Genomic DNA, 12,766 nt, shown 5'->3' on the forward strand with positions numbered 1-12,766 from the left:
AAGTGAAATATAATTTTTTGATGATCATTTGAGAGTCACTGATGAGAGCTTGACTAACATGACCTGCCAGAACTGACGCTACACTTGATATTGATAGAAGTTGAACTGATGTCTAGGAGTAGTGACATTGTCCAAAATACAAGAAAAAAAATATTTGAGAATAGCCATGCAAAATATGATTATACAAACCATAAACAAAAAGCTTACAAAATGTATATAAAAGGAGATATACAAAATCCAACCTGACACCCCTTGTGGTCATTTGAGGAAGTAACAAATAGTTGTCACCTACATGCATGTTTTCATTAGACTGGGTAAACCCAGCCTGATCTGCTGGTGATTTGATTTCGCCCTGTAGCTCAGGCTGGAACCCTGTACATATATCTATCCTGCTTCCTTTACAAATTTGCGGGAACCAATCACAAACTGGCTATCCAGCTGGTGCTCTATTGGCGGGTTTAATCCAATCCAATTCCAGAGCCTTTACAGCTCTGTCCAATTCCTTTTAACCTCTCGACGATTCTCAATGGCTTCTTTTTAGCAAACAAATCGTTTGAGTGGGTGTAAATACCACTAACTTTCATGTTTTGTTAAATGGTTGAAGGACTCCCCAGACCAATGTTCAATCTTAAAAGATAGAGCTTGGTCTGGTGATAGCCAGATTTTGATCTTATACATATCAGGTTTTCACTGATTGTCTGAATATCCTTGCTTAAAGGGGTCATGAAACCAAGCTCAGAAAACGACTCGTTTTGGAATTTGTGACAGAGAACATAGTAAAAAAAAAGAAAAAAAAAGTGGACTCCTTTAATACTAGGATCAGAGATTCTCATAGAGTTCATGTGACTGGCCCATGTTGAGCTGTACATTCCCATAGACTGTATGTACTTGGGTCTTTGGGACTTCAGGTCTGTTGATAGGTTTCACTTTAGTGCTCTTGTCTGTGTTAGGAGTGTCATTCTCATACACAAACTCTTCCTGCATCAAGAAAACAAAAGTGCACTAGTAATATGTCTGCTGGGTCATTGCATACAGAATCATAAGTTGGGTTTTTAGGTTATTTTTAAAGGTTAGTCAGTGACTTACAAAATCTTTGGCATCACTCTTCTGTTCATCTCTGCCTTTATTAAGCTTGTTGACAGGCGTCACACTGCCTATGGAAATATCAAAACAAAGAATTATTTTAAAAATACAAATATTGTTTTAAATTATGCTGATTGCAGGCATGGCTTGTTTATTTATTACATGTACTTGCTGATGTCTTGACTTTTTTCCTGTACTGATGAACAGCGACCACAAATATGATCACTGCTATGACCAGACCACCGACAGCAAATAGTATGTATACTGTAGTGTTCGAGGATGCTGAGGAAGAGATAGAAAGATATTTTTGTATCATTAAATCATTCAGATAGCCGTCATCTGCATAATTTCCCTCCAATTAAAGGAGCATTGACTTGTTGATGTACTTAAATGCACTGTAAAAGATCGCCAGGAATTTACAGGATTAAAGAGTAGGGTAGAGTGGGGGAAAACGCCCCCCTTAAGGAAAATGTGACATTACAGTGAAACAAAACATAAATGTGACTAGAATTGCCATCCCGGTTTTGAGTGACTATGGCAGGAGTTATTCACCAAATATTAAAATTGCTCAGCCTTCATAATTAATTAGTATTTTCACTGAAAATATTTTTGTACAAAGGGGGCGTTTTGCCCCAGCGGTGGGGTAAAACGCCCCCCAAGGTGGGGTAAAATGCCCCCTTTCTTACCAACCAGTTTGCTTCATAGATCAACAGAAAATTTTTTTTTTTTACCCGTTTATTTTTTTAAACGTTTTACCCCTCAGCGTAGGGGGCGTTTTACCCCACAAGCTATGAGTTTTTTAAAAAAATGTTTAATTTTTAAAATATAATTATATTCCTTATAAATAATATATGATCTCAAACTACAGACTTCACTATTCATCTATCATACATCACTGCGATATCCTGCAGAACAATATTCTCTTAAACACTTATTTACTAATATCTGAAAATTATAGCATTTACCATGTAATCCTCTTCTCTTCAAATGTGTCGCTGGTGTCAGCTTCTCCATAGAGATTTGTATATCCCCGTTATCAACGTAGTGCATAGCAACAGTAAAAATGTATCTTGACTACTTTTAGTGGTTATTTTGGGAAAAACAGGTGGGGGGCGTTTTACCCCAGGGGGGCGTTTTCCCCCACTCTACCCTATTATTTTACGATAAATGAATGTAGTCAAATTTACTGTGAAATTAATGCATGCTGTGTCATTTTCTTACAAATTACTGCGAATCAACAGAAAAATTATGCTGACATCCCAGTAATTTACTGCTCTAGTTTTACTGTGAATTCACATGATACAGGTGTCTTTATCCATGCCACTGTAAGGAATGATATTGTTTAATTGATTTGTAATTGATTTGAAGTCACCATAATGGTGATTATTGTTACATTATTGTTACATTAGCTTGGGATTTTGTACCTTGTATATTTATATTCATATTTGTGATCTAGCCAAATCAGAAAAGTGACAAATTAAAACATTTGTAAAAATAATGGCAAGCTACAATATAAAATAAGCTAATTTGATGATTGTAAGTTCTTCAAACTATAGTATTATTAGCGTTATTTCAGCATTAAGATTTACCAATATCTTTTTTCAAATTCATAATTGTTAGTAGATGGATGTTTCACATTAGAGTAACACCTGCTGAGATTCATCTTTGAAAGATGAGAGATCATCTTGCAACTCAAGTTTCCTTGTCACTCTTGTGACCGATGAATAGGACGCGATAGAGCCGGTCCCTCCTGCCGAAATGAGGTTGGTGTTTTACAGCCCGTACTTCATGGTACCCAAGAAAAGCTGTGGGTTACGACTGATCTTGGACCTGCGAGTTTTGAATCAGAGTCTCCACAAGCTGCCGTTCAAAATACTCACGCAGAAATGCTTCGAATGCGTTCGAGGGTTGAGCATATCAGTACAAGGTCTTGCCCTTTGGGCTGTCCCTGTCTCTCCACACCTTCACTGAGGAACAGGGCGTTCACATCCTCAACTATCTTGACGACTGGCACACTCTCGAGAATAGTTATAAAAACACAGGACATGGCAAAGCGGCACTCACCGGGTGACAATCACACCGGCTTGCCGCCAGACCTTCAGCCAGTGGTCGGACCCCTTGTTTCTTCGGGCAGGAGTGCCCTTGGAACAGGTGTCCAGGCATGCTGTGGTGTTGCCTATACCACCAGCTGGGGTGCCACGTACAACGGGCATGCAGTGTCAGGGGTGTGGATGGGCCCCCAACTGCATTGGCACATCAACTGCCTTGAGTTGCTAGCAGTACGGACAACAACTGGTCTGTACGGACAACACTGTGATCATTGCATACATCAACCGGCAGGGTGGTATACACTCCCGTTGCATGTCGCAAATCACTGATTTGGAGAGAGTTCGGGGAGGCTCAGGTAAACCACACGGATGCACTGGCACACAGCTGGCTCTGGGACCTTCGCAAATATGCGTTTCACACAGTGAGCCTACTTGCACAGACCCTGTGCAAAGTCACTGAGGATGAGGAGCAGGTTCTGCTGGTGGCTCCCTATTGGCCTACTTGGACCTGGTTCCCAGAACTCAAGCTCCTTGTGACAGCCCCTCCCTGGCCCATTCCTCTGAGAAAGGACCTTCTCTCTCAGAGACGGGGCACCCTATGGCACCCGCGTCCAGACCTCTGGAAACTCCATGTCTGGTCCCTGAACGGGATGTGGAGGTTTTAGGTGACTTATCCCCAGAGGTACTTAACACCATTGTTTCGGCGTGAGCACCGTCTACGAGACACGCTTACGCCCTGAAGTGGAACCTGTTCGTTGAGTGGTGTTCCTCTCACCAATAGGACCCCCAAAGATGTTCGATAGGGTAGAAGATGGCATAGATGGCAAATCAGTGGGGAAGCATGACCTGGTTGTCAGGTTCCTTTGGGGGGGGGGCGAGACGATTAAATCCTCCTCGACCCCCCTCCATACCCTCTTGGGACCTTGCCCTGGTGCTTTGAGCACTTCAGGATGCTCCCTTTGAGCCCCTGCAGTCAGCAGACTTAAAGCTTCTGTCCATGAAGACTTTGCTGCTGGTTGCACTGGCCTCTATCAAGAAGGTAGAGGACCTGTAGGCGTACATGGACAGAACTCAAAGCCTCAGGACCTCAGACCAGCTCTTTGTCTGTCTCCAAGCAGAGGTTTGCCCACTGGATAATGGATGACATTGCCTTGGCTTACAAACACAAGGCATGCCCTACCTGCTCAGGTTGCGTGCTAACTCCACGACAGGCGTTGCACCCTCCTGGGCGCTGGCGCGTGGCACCTCACTAACACATATCTGTAGAGCTGCGGGCTGGGTGACACCTAACTTGTTCGCTAGGTTTTATACCCTACGTGTAGAGCCGGTCTCCTCCCGTGTTCTCACCTTAAACAGGTATAAGCACTGAGAGGCTCGGCTCTGTCGGCTTGCTGCGTCCTATAGTGCGCTATATTGCTCCAGAGTGAAAAACCTGTAGAGTCCTCTACCACCCTTTGGGGCTAGAAGTAGCGGATCGTCCAGCGCCAGGCCTTTATCCCACTGAATCCTTGAGACCCGGGTCTAGGCTGGGTGCCATGTTTGCGACACTGCGGGGACATCCAAGTCACCCCAGTAGATACAAGAGAAGTCCTGCTGTGGAATTACTGTGAAAGTAATGCAATTATTAACCTGGAATTTACTGTAATTTCACACTAAAAAAATTAACTGTGTAGAGTTTTGAACAAGTAAAGTAGATCTGTGAATATGGTGTCTTATTTCTTTTTTGTTGTTGTTGTTGTTGTAATTTATTATTTTTCAAGGAGAAATACAGAAAGCAGGCCTTCAATAATTTCCTAAATCAAAGACACTTGAAAGTTTATGCAATTACATTTATATCAAAACAGTATTAATAATAATAATAATAATAAAATATGTAAATAATATTAAAAAAAAAAATATATATATATATATTTTTTTTTTAAACAGTTATCAATACAGAGTGTATTCTCTCAGGCCTGGAAACAAGTTTCACAATTGTTACCAATGCTTTGTTTCCTCCTCTTAACAGTAACTATATACAACAGAACATGGGGAGCTATTACTTACAGCAAATTCCAAAAGTTGCCATATTCCAAAAGTAAAAAAAAAAGAAAAATAACCTTTCAAAAGAGGTCTGGGCGTACTGGTTTAATGTAATCAATCCATTTACTCCATATTTGGAGGAAGTCTTCCCTTAATGCTCTTAAGAAGAAAGATAATTTTTCCATTACATAAATATTATGTGTTATATCAATCCACTCCTTCACCGTGGGTGACTCTGGTTTTAACCATTTTCTGGTAATTACTTTTTTACTAGCTGCTAGGAGAATTAACAATAACTTCTTATCATTTCTGTTCATGGTCTTATTTCAGGCTAACTTTTCCTTAATGTCTATGAAAATAAAATAAACTGAATAAAATAAGAATCTAATGAGGTTGTTGCACAGCCTAACCTCAGCATAGCTCCGGAGCAGGTTATGTTCAAAGAGTAAGATGCTATGGCTACTTACAAACCCTGAAAGTTACCTCTGTTTTAGTTAACCGAAGGTTATCCGCTTACTTACCCTTAAATATACCAGGTTATGTCAAATAACCTGCTTTCTGGGATAAATAATATGGCTGATTTTTAGATTATACCCCCCATTTAAAAAAAAAAAAAAAATTCCATTAATTTCTAAGGTGGTAATTTTTTTACATAAGGAGAACAAGTGTGACTATTTTATTAGGACCATTTAACTTTTTCGAATCATGGTAATTTTGTGTGTGTGCGTTCACATAGCAAGTGGCATAATAGTCACCAAGTGTCAGAGGTGGAGATTCCAGGGGTCAGAAAGTAAAAGTCCTGCCATATGTTTATTCCACCCATGAACTCACACAGCAAAAACTCCAGTGTTAAATGAACTCTCCTGGGAGTTTATTTGGCTCCAGACTCAAGAGTGTTAAAGTTAATGAGCTAATTAAGTGATTGATTGAGTGATGATTGACCATTATTGAAGACACCTGATGTTAACAAGCAGAATCACTGAAGGAGAAAAATCACAATTTTAGACACCGTTATGGAGATCAGTGTTCGATTTAGTTGGGCAGTTGACCTTCAAATGATTATCTTTAGATTTTGTTTGGCTGTTGATCTGAGTTATTACAGCCAGATGAATAAAAAGAAAAGTTGATCAGGTGGTGTTGATTATATTTGAACATAATCATAATTTGATCTGAATCACTGAACTCAATTAGAGCCTAATCTCTGACTTAAATGTATATTGGTCATTACAACATCACAGTAATTCTACAGATTAAGTTCCAGATTTTTCAATATAATTTAAATTATTTCTTAAAAGTTGTTCTGATAAAGAAAAAGAAAATATTTCTTTAAGGCACACACAGACATCAAGATTCAGTGTATGAATCTCAACAATGGTGACAAAAAGAATATTCAATTAGGAAACCAAGACAATTCAGATCATAATTTATTCATACCGCAATGCATGATGGGAGCCATGGATGAGTTTTGATTGGTGGCACCCAGAATGCACTGCAACATGCTTTATTATTGTCACCATTGTTGAGAATCACAGGCTGATTCTTGGTGTCAGTGTGTCCAAATAATATAATTTTTCAAAGTTCTTTGATCAGGACAACTTTCAAGAAATCTTTCTGATTACATTGAAAATGATTAACATGACATAATATTAGAATCACAGGCAGCTATAATCAACAAGGTAAACTTAACTCTCTAAATGAGTTTTTAGTTGGGTCATATATAGCAATTCCGTGACCGTGGAGAGGGAAGGTTCGTTTCTCATTGGATTTGTCATCTATAAAGGTTAAAGAAAAAAATTAGTCGGGGTGCCCCTCACAAAAATGTGGGGAAAATCTTTGAGAGCCCTATATCCAAAATGGCTGCCGTCAGCCAAGCTGGAAATTAACTTTTTAATGGTTTTGGCCACAGTTCTACATAATACATGGTTTCTGAGGCTATTTGGGTCATGCAATTCATAAATTATGTAGATTTATTGATTTGACCTATTTTTGACCTTCAAATTCAAGATGGCCGCCAATTTTTGGCTCTTTAAGGCGAGACACTACAGGTGAATAGGGTAAATTTTTTAACTTGCAGATATCACCATGAAACTTTGCCAGTTGATTACTCGCATGAATAGGAGGAAAAAATGTATGCAAGTTTTCTGTAATTTTTTGTTTAAATATGCTAATAGGCTATATCTAATTAAATATGCGCTAATTTGCATATATTTTGAAGTGACGAATCTGACCATTGAAAAAAAAAAAAGGTTCAAAATTATTTGTGCATTTTGTTGATATATTCAATGAAAAGACATTACAAGATGCATTACAAGAATATCTCCTTTTGAACCCTGTAAATCAGAAAATACTGCCAATAGCCTTAAATTCATTTCGGCCCTATTTTTAGCCATAAAATGTCATACAAATCAGGCCAAGAATGATGTATCAACAAATCCCTCTGGACAAACCACAATATAGTTGCGAATACAACTGTAAAGTTTGGTGTATGCATATTCACCTATAAAAGACAAAGGAGATTATTTAGCTTGGAGTTGTTTTTTATTAACATTTTAACAAAAAGACTCTTCATCTGAATCTGTTGAATCTCCACACTGACTCCTCTCATCATCACTGCTATTCTCATCTGAGCAGTCATGAGGTGTGAGCTGCTGGGGCAAGGGGGGCAGGGTGTGACGCACTGGTCGACACTTTCCGTTCACTAGCTCCCAGCCGTGACCAATGGGAGAAGGATGCTCTTGCAGGTTGTAATGGAGCTGGCAATATGTAAGGTAATTTGTCCTTTCCATATGAAGATTCAAAGAATCCTCATCAGGTGGGAGACGGATTGTATACTTATTCTTCAGTTTGTGCCAAATGGAAAGTCACTACCAGTGATCCCATGGAGAGGTATGATGATATCTGCAACCTCTTCCGAGAGCATGGCACGGCAGTTGATTAACGCATGCTTACGTTTAATCAGCAGATCACCTCTGACTTGCTGCGAGACGTAAGCTGCTTGGACATACACATCTGTGTCCTCGCAGTCTAGAACAACAGGCCCAGTGTACTTACTGGCTCTCACCTTTGCATAGGCAGAGAGAAGGATTGTATCTGCTTCTGGATGTCTGAAGACATAGTCCCCATTAGCCCATTAGCCACACCAGTTCTCAGGTTGGTTGACGTTTCTCTCTCGTCTATCATCATGACTCTCCATGTGATCACTGGTAGTGACCACACCTCAGGGTTCTATGGGCATGGGAAGAAGAAGGTGTTGGAGAAGGTGAAGATCAATTCTGAGGCAAGAGAGCTCCTGGGACGAGTGGGTGAGAGTCTGGAATTAAAACATGAAGTCAGAGCAGATATGAAGGCATTTGTCCTCTCCATCATTTATGATGAGAGTGCAGATGTGAGCTGCGGGCAGGCCAGACTTTCCAAATGGCACAAACTGAAGAATAAGTATACAATCCGTCTCCCACCTGATGAGGATTCTTTGAATCTTCATATGGAAAGAACAAACTACCTTACATATTGCCAGCTCCATTACAACCTGCAAGAGCATCCTTCTCCCATTGGTCACGGCTGGGAGCTAGTGAACGGAAAGTGTCGACCAGTGCGTCACACCCTGCCCCCCTTGCCCCAGCAGCTCACACCTCATGACTGCTCAGATGAGAATAGCAGTGATGAGTCAGTGTGGAGATTCAACAGATTCAGATGAAGAGTCTTTTTGTTAAAATGTTAATAAAAAACAACTCCAAGCTAAATAATCTCCTTTGTCTTTTATAGGTGAATATGCATACACCAAACTTTACAGTTGTATTCGCAACTACACTCACCTAAAGGATTATTAGGAACACCTGTTCAATTTCTCATTAATGCAATTATCTAATCAACCAATCACATTTGTGTGTTGCAGTTGCTTCAATGCATTTAGGGGTGTGGTCCTGGTCAAGACAATCTCCTGAACTCCAAACTGAATGTCAGAATGGGAAAGAAAGGTGATTTAAGCAATTTTGAGCGTGGCATGGTTGTTGGTGCCAGACGGGCCGGTCTGAGTATTTCACAATCTGCTCAGTTACTGGGATTTTCACGCACAACCATTTCTAGGGTTTACAAAGAATGGTGTGAAAAGGGAAAAACATCCAGTATGGGCTGTCTTGTGGGCGAAAATGCCTTGTTGATGCTAGAGGTCAGAGGAGAATGGGCCGACTGATTCAAGCTGACAGAAGAGCAACTTTGACTGAAATAACCACTCGTTACAACCGAGGTATGCAGCAAAGCATTTGTGAAGCCACAACACGCACAACCTTGAGGCGGATGGGCTACAACAGCAGAAGACCCCACCGGGTACCACTCATCTCCACTACAAATAGGAAAAAGAGGCTACAATTTGCACGAGCTCACCAAAATTGGACAGTTGAAGACTGAAAAAATGTTGCCTGGTCTGATGAGTCTCGATTTCTGTTGAGACATTCAGATGGTAGAGTCAGAATTTGGCGTAAACAGAATGAGAACATGGATCCATCATGCCTTGTTACCACTGTGCAGGCTGGTGGTGGTGGTGTAATGGTGTGGGGGATGTTTTCTTGGCACACTTTAGGCCCCTTAGTGCCAATTGGGCATCGTTTAAATGCCACGGCCTACCTGAGCATTGTTTCTGACCATGTCCATCCCTTTATGACCACCATGTACCCATCCTCTGATGGCTACTTCCAGCAGGATAATGCACCATGTCACAAAGCTCGAATCATTTCAAATTGGTTTCTTGAACATGACAATGAGTTCACTGTACTAAAATGGCCCCCACAGTCACCAGATCTCAACCCAATAAAGCATCTTTGGGATGTGGTGGAACGGGAGCTTCATGCCCTGGATGTGCATCCCACAAATCTCCATCAACTGCAAGATGCTATCCTATCAATATGGGCCAACATTTCTAAAGAATGCTTTCAGCACCTTGTTGAATCAATGTCACGTAGAATTAAGGCAGTTCTGAAGGCGAAAGGGGGTCAAACACAGTATTAGTATGGTGTTCCTAATAATCCTTTAGGTGAGTGTATATTGTGGTTTGTCCAGAGGGATTTGTTGATACATCATTCTTGGCCTGATTTGTATGACATTTTATGGCTAAAAATAGGGCCGAAATGAATTTAAGGCTATTGGCAGTATTTTCTGATTTACAGGGTTCAAAAGGAGATATTCTTGTAATGTATCTTGTAATGTCTTTTCATTGAATATATCAACAAAATGCACAAATCACTTTGAACCTTTTTTTTTTTCAATGGTCAGATTCGTCACTTCAAAATATATGCAAATTAGCACATATTTAATTAGATATAGCCTGATTAGCATATTTAAACAAAAAATTACAGAAAACTTGCAATACATTTTTTCCTCCTATTCATGAGAGTAATCAACTGGCAAAGTTTCATAGTGATATCTGCAAGTAAAAAAATTTACCCTATTCACCTGTAGTGTCTCGCCTTAAAGAGCCAAAAATTGGCGGCCATCTTGAATTTGAAGGTAAAAAATAGGTCAAATCAATAAATCTACATAATTTATGAATTGCATGACCCAAATAGCCTCAGAAACCATGTATTATGCAGAACTGTGGCCAAAACCATTAAAAAGTTCATTTCCAGCTTGGCTGACGGCAGCCATTTTGGATATAGGGCTCTCAAAGATTTTCCCCACATTTTTGTGAGGGGCACCCCGACTAATTTTTTTCTTTAACCTTTATAGATGACAAATCCAGTGAGAAACGAACCTTCCCTCTCCACGGTCACGGAATTGCTATATATGACCCAACTATTTGTGATTCAAGTCAAATTATGATTATGTCAAAACATAACCAACACCACCTGATCAACGTTTCTCTTTGCTCATCTGAGAATTATAACCCAGATACAACAGCCAAACAAAATCTAAAGTTATTAGTTTAAGGGTCAAGAGCCCAACTAAAGCAAACACTGATCACCATAATGGCAACTTAAAAAAGAGATTTTCTCCTTCAGTAATTCTGCTTGTTAACATCAGGTGTTTTCAATAATGCTCAATCATCACTCAAACAAATCACTTAATTATCTCATTAACTTTAACACTATTGAGTCTAGAGCCAAATAAACTCACAGGAGAGTTCATTTAACACTGGAGTGTTTGCTGTGTGAGTTCATGGGTGGAATAAATATATGGCAGGACTTTTACTTTCTGACCCCTGGAATCTCCACCTCTGCCAAGTGTTATACCATTCTGATGAATGTTTAAAAATTAAAAAGAAAAATGATTGGTTAAAAGTGGCCAAAGAGCATCAGAGGGTTAAGATTGTGTCTGTTTGCTTGAGTAAAATATTAACATGACAATGAGGATTTTTCAACTTCATTAAAATGAAAACAAATAGATACCTTTAGATACTGTCAGACTGACTTTCTGATATGTGTCTAGAACAGCTCTATCCACTCCACACCAGTAAATCCCAGAGTCGGACTCCTGTAGATCAGTGATGGTCACGGTGAACGTTCCTGTCCCAGAATCCTCCAGTGTGTATCTCCCTTCAGGTGACCGGTCAGATTGAACTAAAATATCTCTGTCTTCACATGGATCTCTGCAGAAATACTTGATGTTGTTTGAAGCCAATTTATGAGAACAAGAAATGATGATGTGTTTCCCACTGTATCCATGTAACTCAGTTCCATCTGTTGCTGAATCCCTAAATCCTGATAAATGAAATAAAATGTCATTAGTCATTAGTTCTCTAAAAAAATCGAACATACTGTGTCCACATGGGTTTAAATATCTAATTTAAATCATGAACTTTATTTTTAAAGTTTTAGAATTTTTAAGATTGTGAAACAAGGAAATGTTAAGCTGTAAATAAGAAATATTTCAATATTTTTTGGTGACTAAGCGAATGTTGGTCAATGAGTGTCATTCGTGTGAAACTTTGTACAAATGGTGAATTTTTTTTCCACTGAAGCTTTTTGGAACATCTAAAATCATGAGGTTTTGTTCACGTCATCTCCAGTTCTGTTGCCATCAAAGTAAAAAGAGGATGTGGATTGTGGAAAATACTATACGTTCATAAGAGACTTCTGAATCCCTCTGTGTTTTCCCATATAAATTCTCTGAACATAAGTAAAAGCTCTCTTCCATGTAAATCCTAACCAGCCAAAACATGGAATTAGGCTTGTCACGATAACACATTTTTATTGAGTGATACTGTATATTGTCCCAGAATTGCGATGACTGAAATTATTGTAATTTTAAAATCATTTATGCCACTGAACGGCCCCAACTGTGGACTGTCTGTAGTCGTCAGGAAAACACTATAACGCCTCGAGTAACACCTTTTCTTCACCTGTCGTCGGCGTGTGTGTGAAGGAGCTGCCTGACCCCCACTTTTGCCTCTGACACAGAGCAGACAAGATGACGTCCAAGTGATCTGATCTGATGTGTACGCAGACTGGTGCATAGATATATACACTAGATGTCGCCTTGGCTACGGCATTCGTTCAATGAACTGCCGTCGCCAAGGCGACATCTAGTGTATATATCTATGCACCAGTCTGCGTACACGTCACACACTAGGAAGCGCCCGCGCCCTCAGATCACTTGGACGTCGCTGTGTACAAAAGGTAAAA

Source organism: Rutilus rutilus, assembly GCF_951802725.1.
Source record: "Rutilus rutilus genome assembly, chromosome: 2".
NCBI lineage: Eukaryota > Metazoa > Chordata > Actinopteri > Cypriniformes > Leuciscidae > Rutilus > Rutilus rutilus.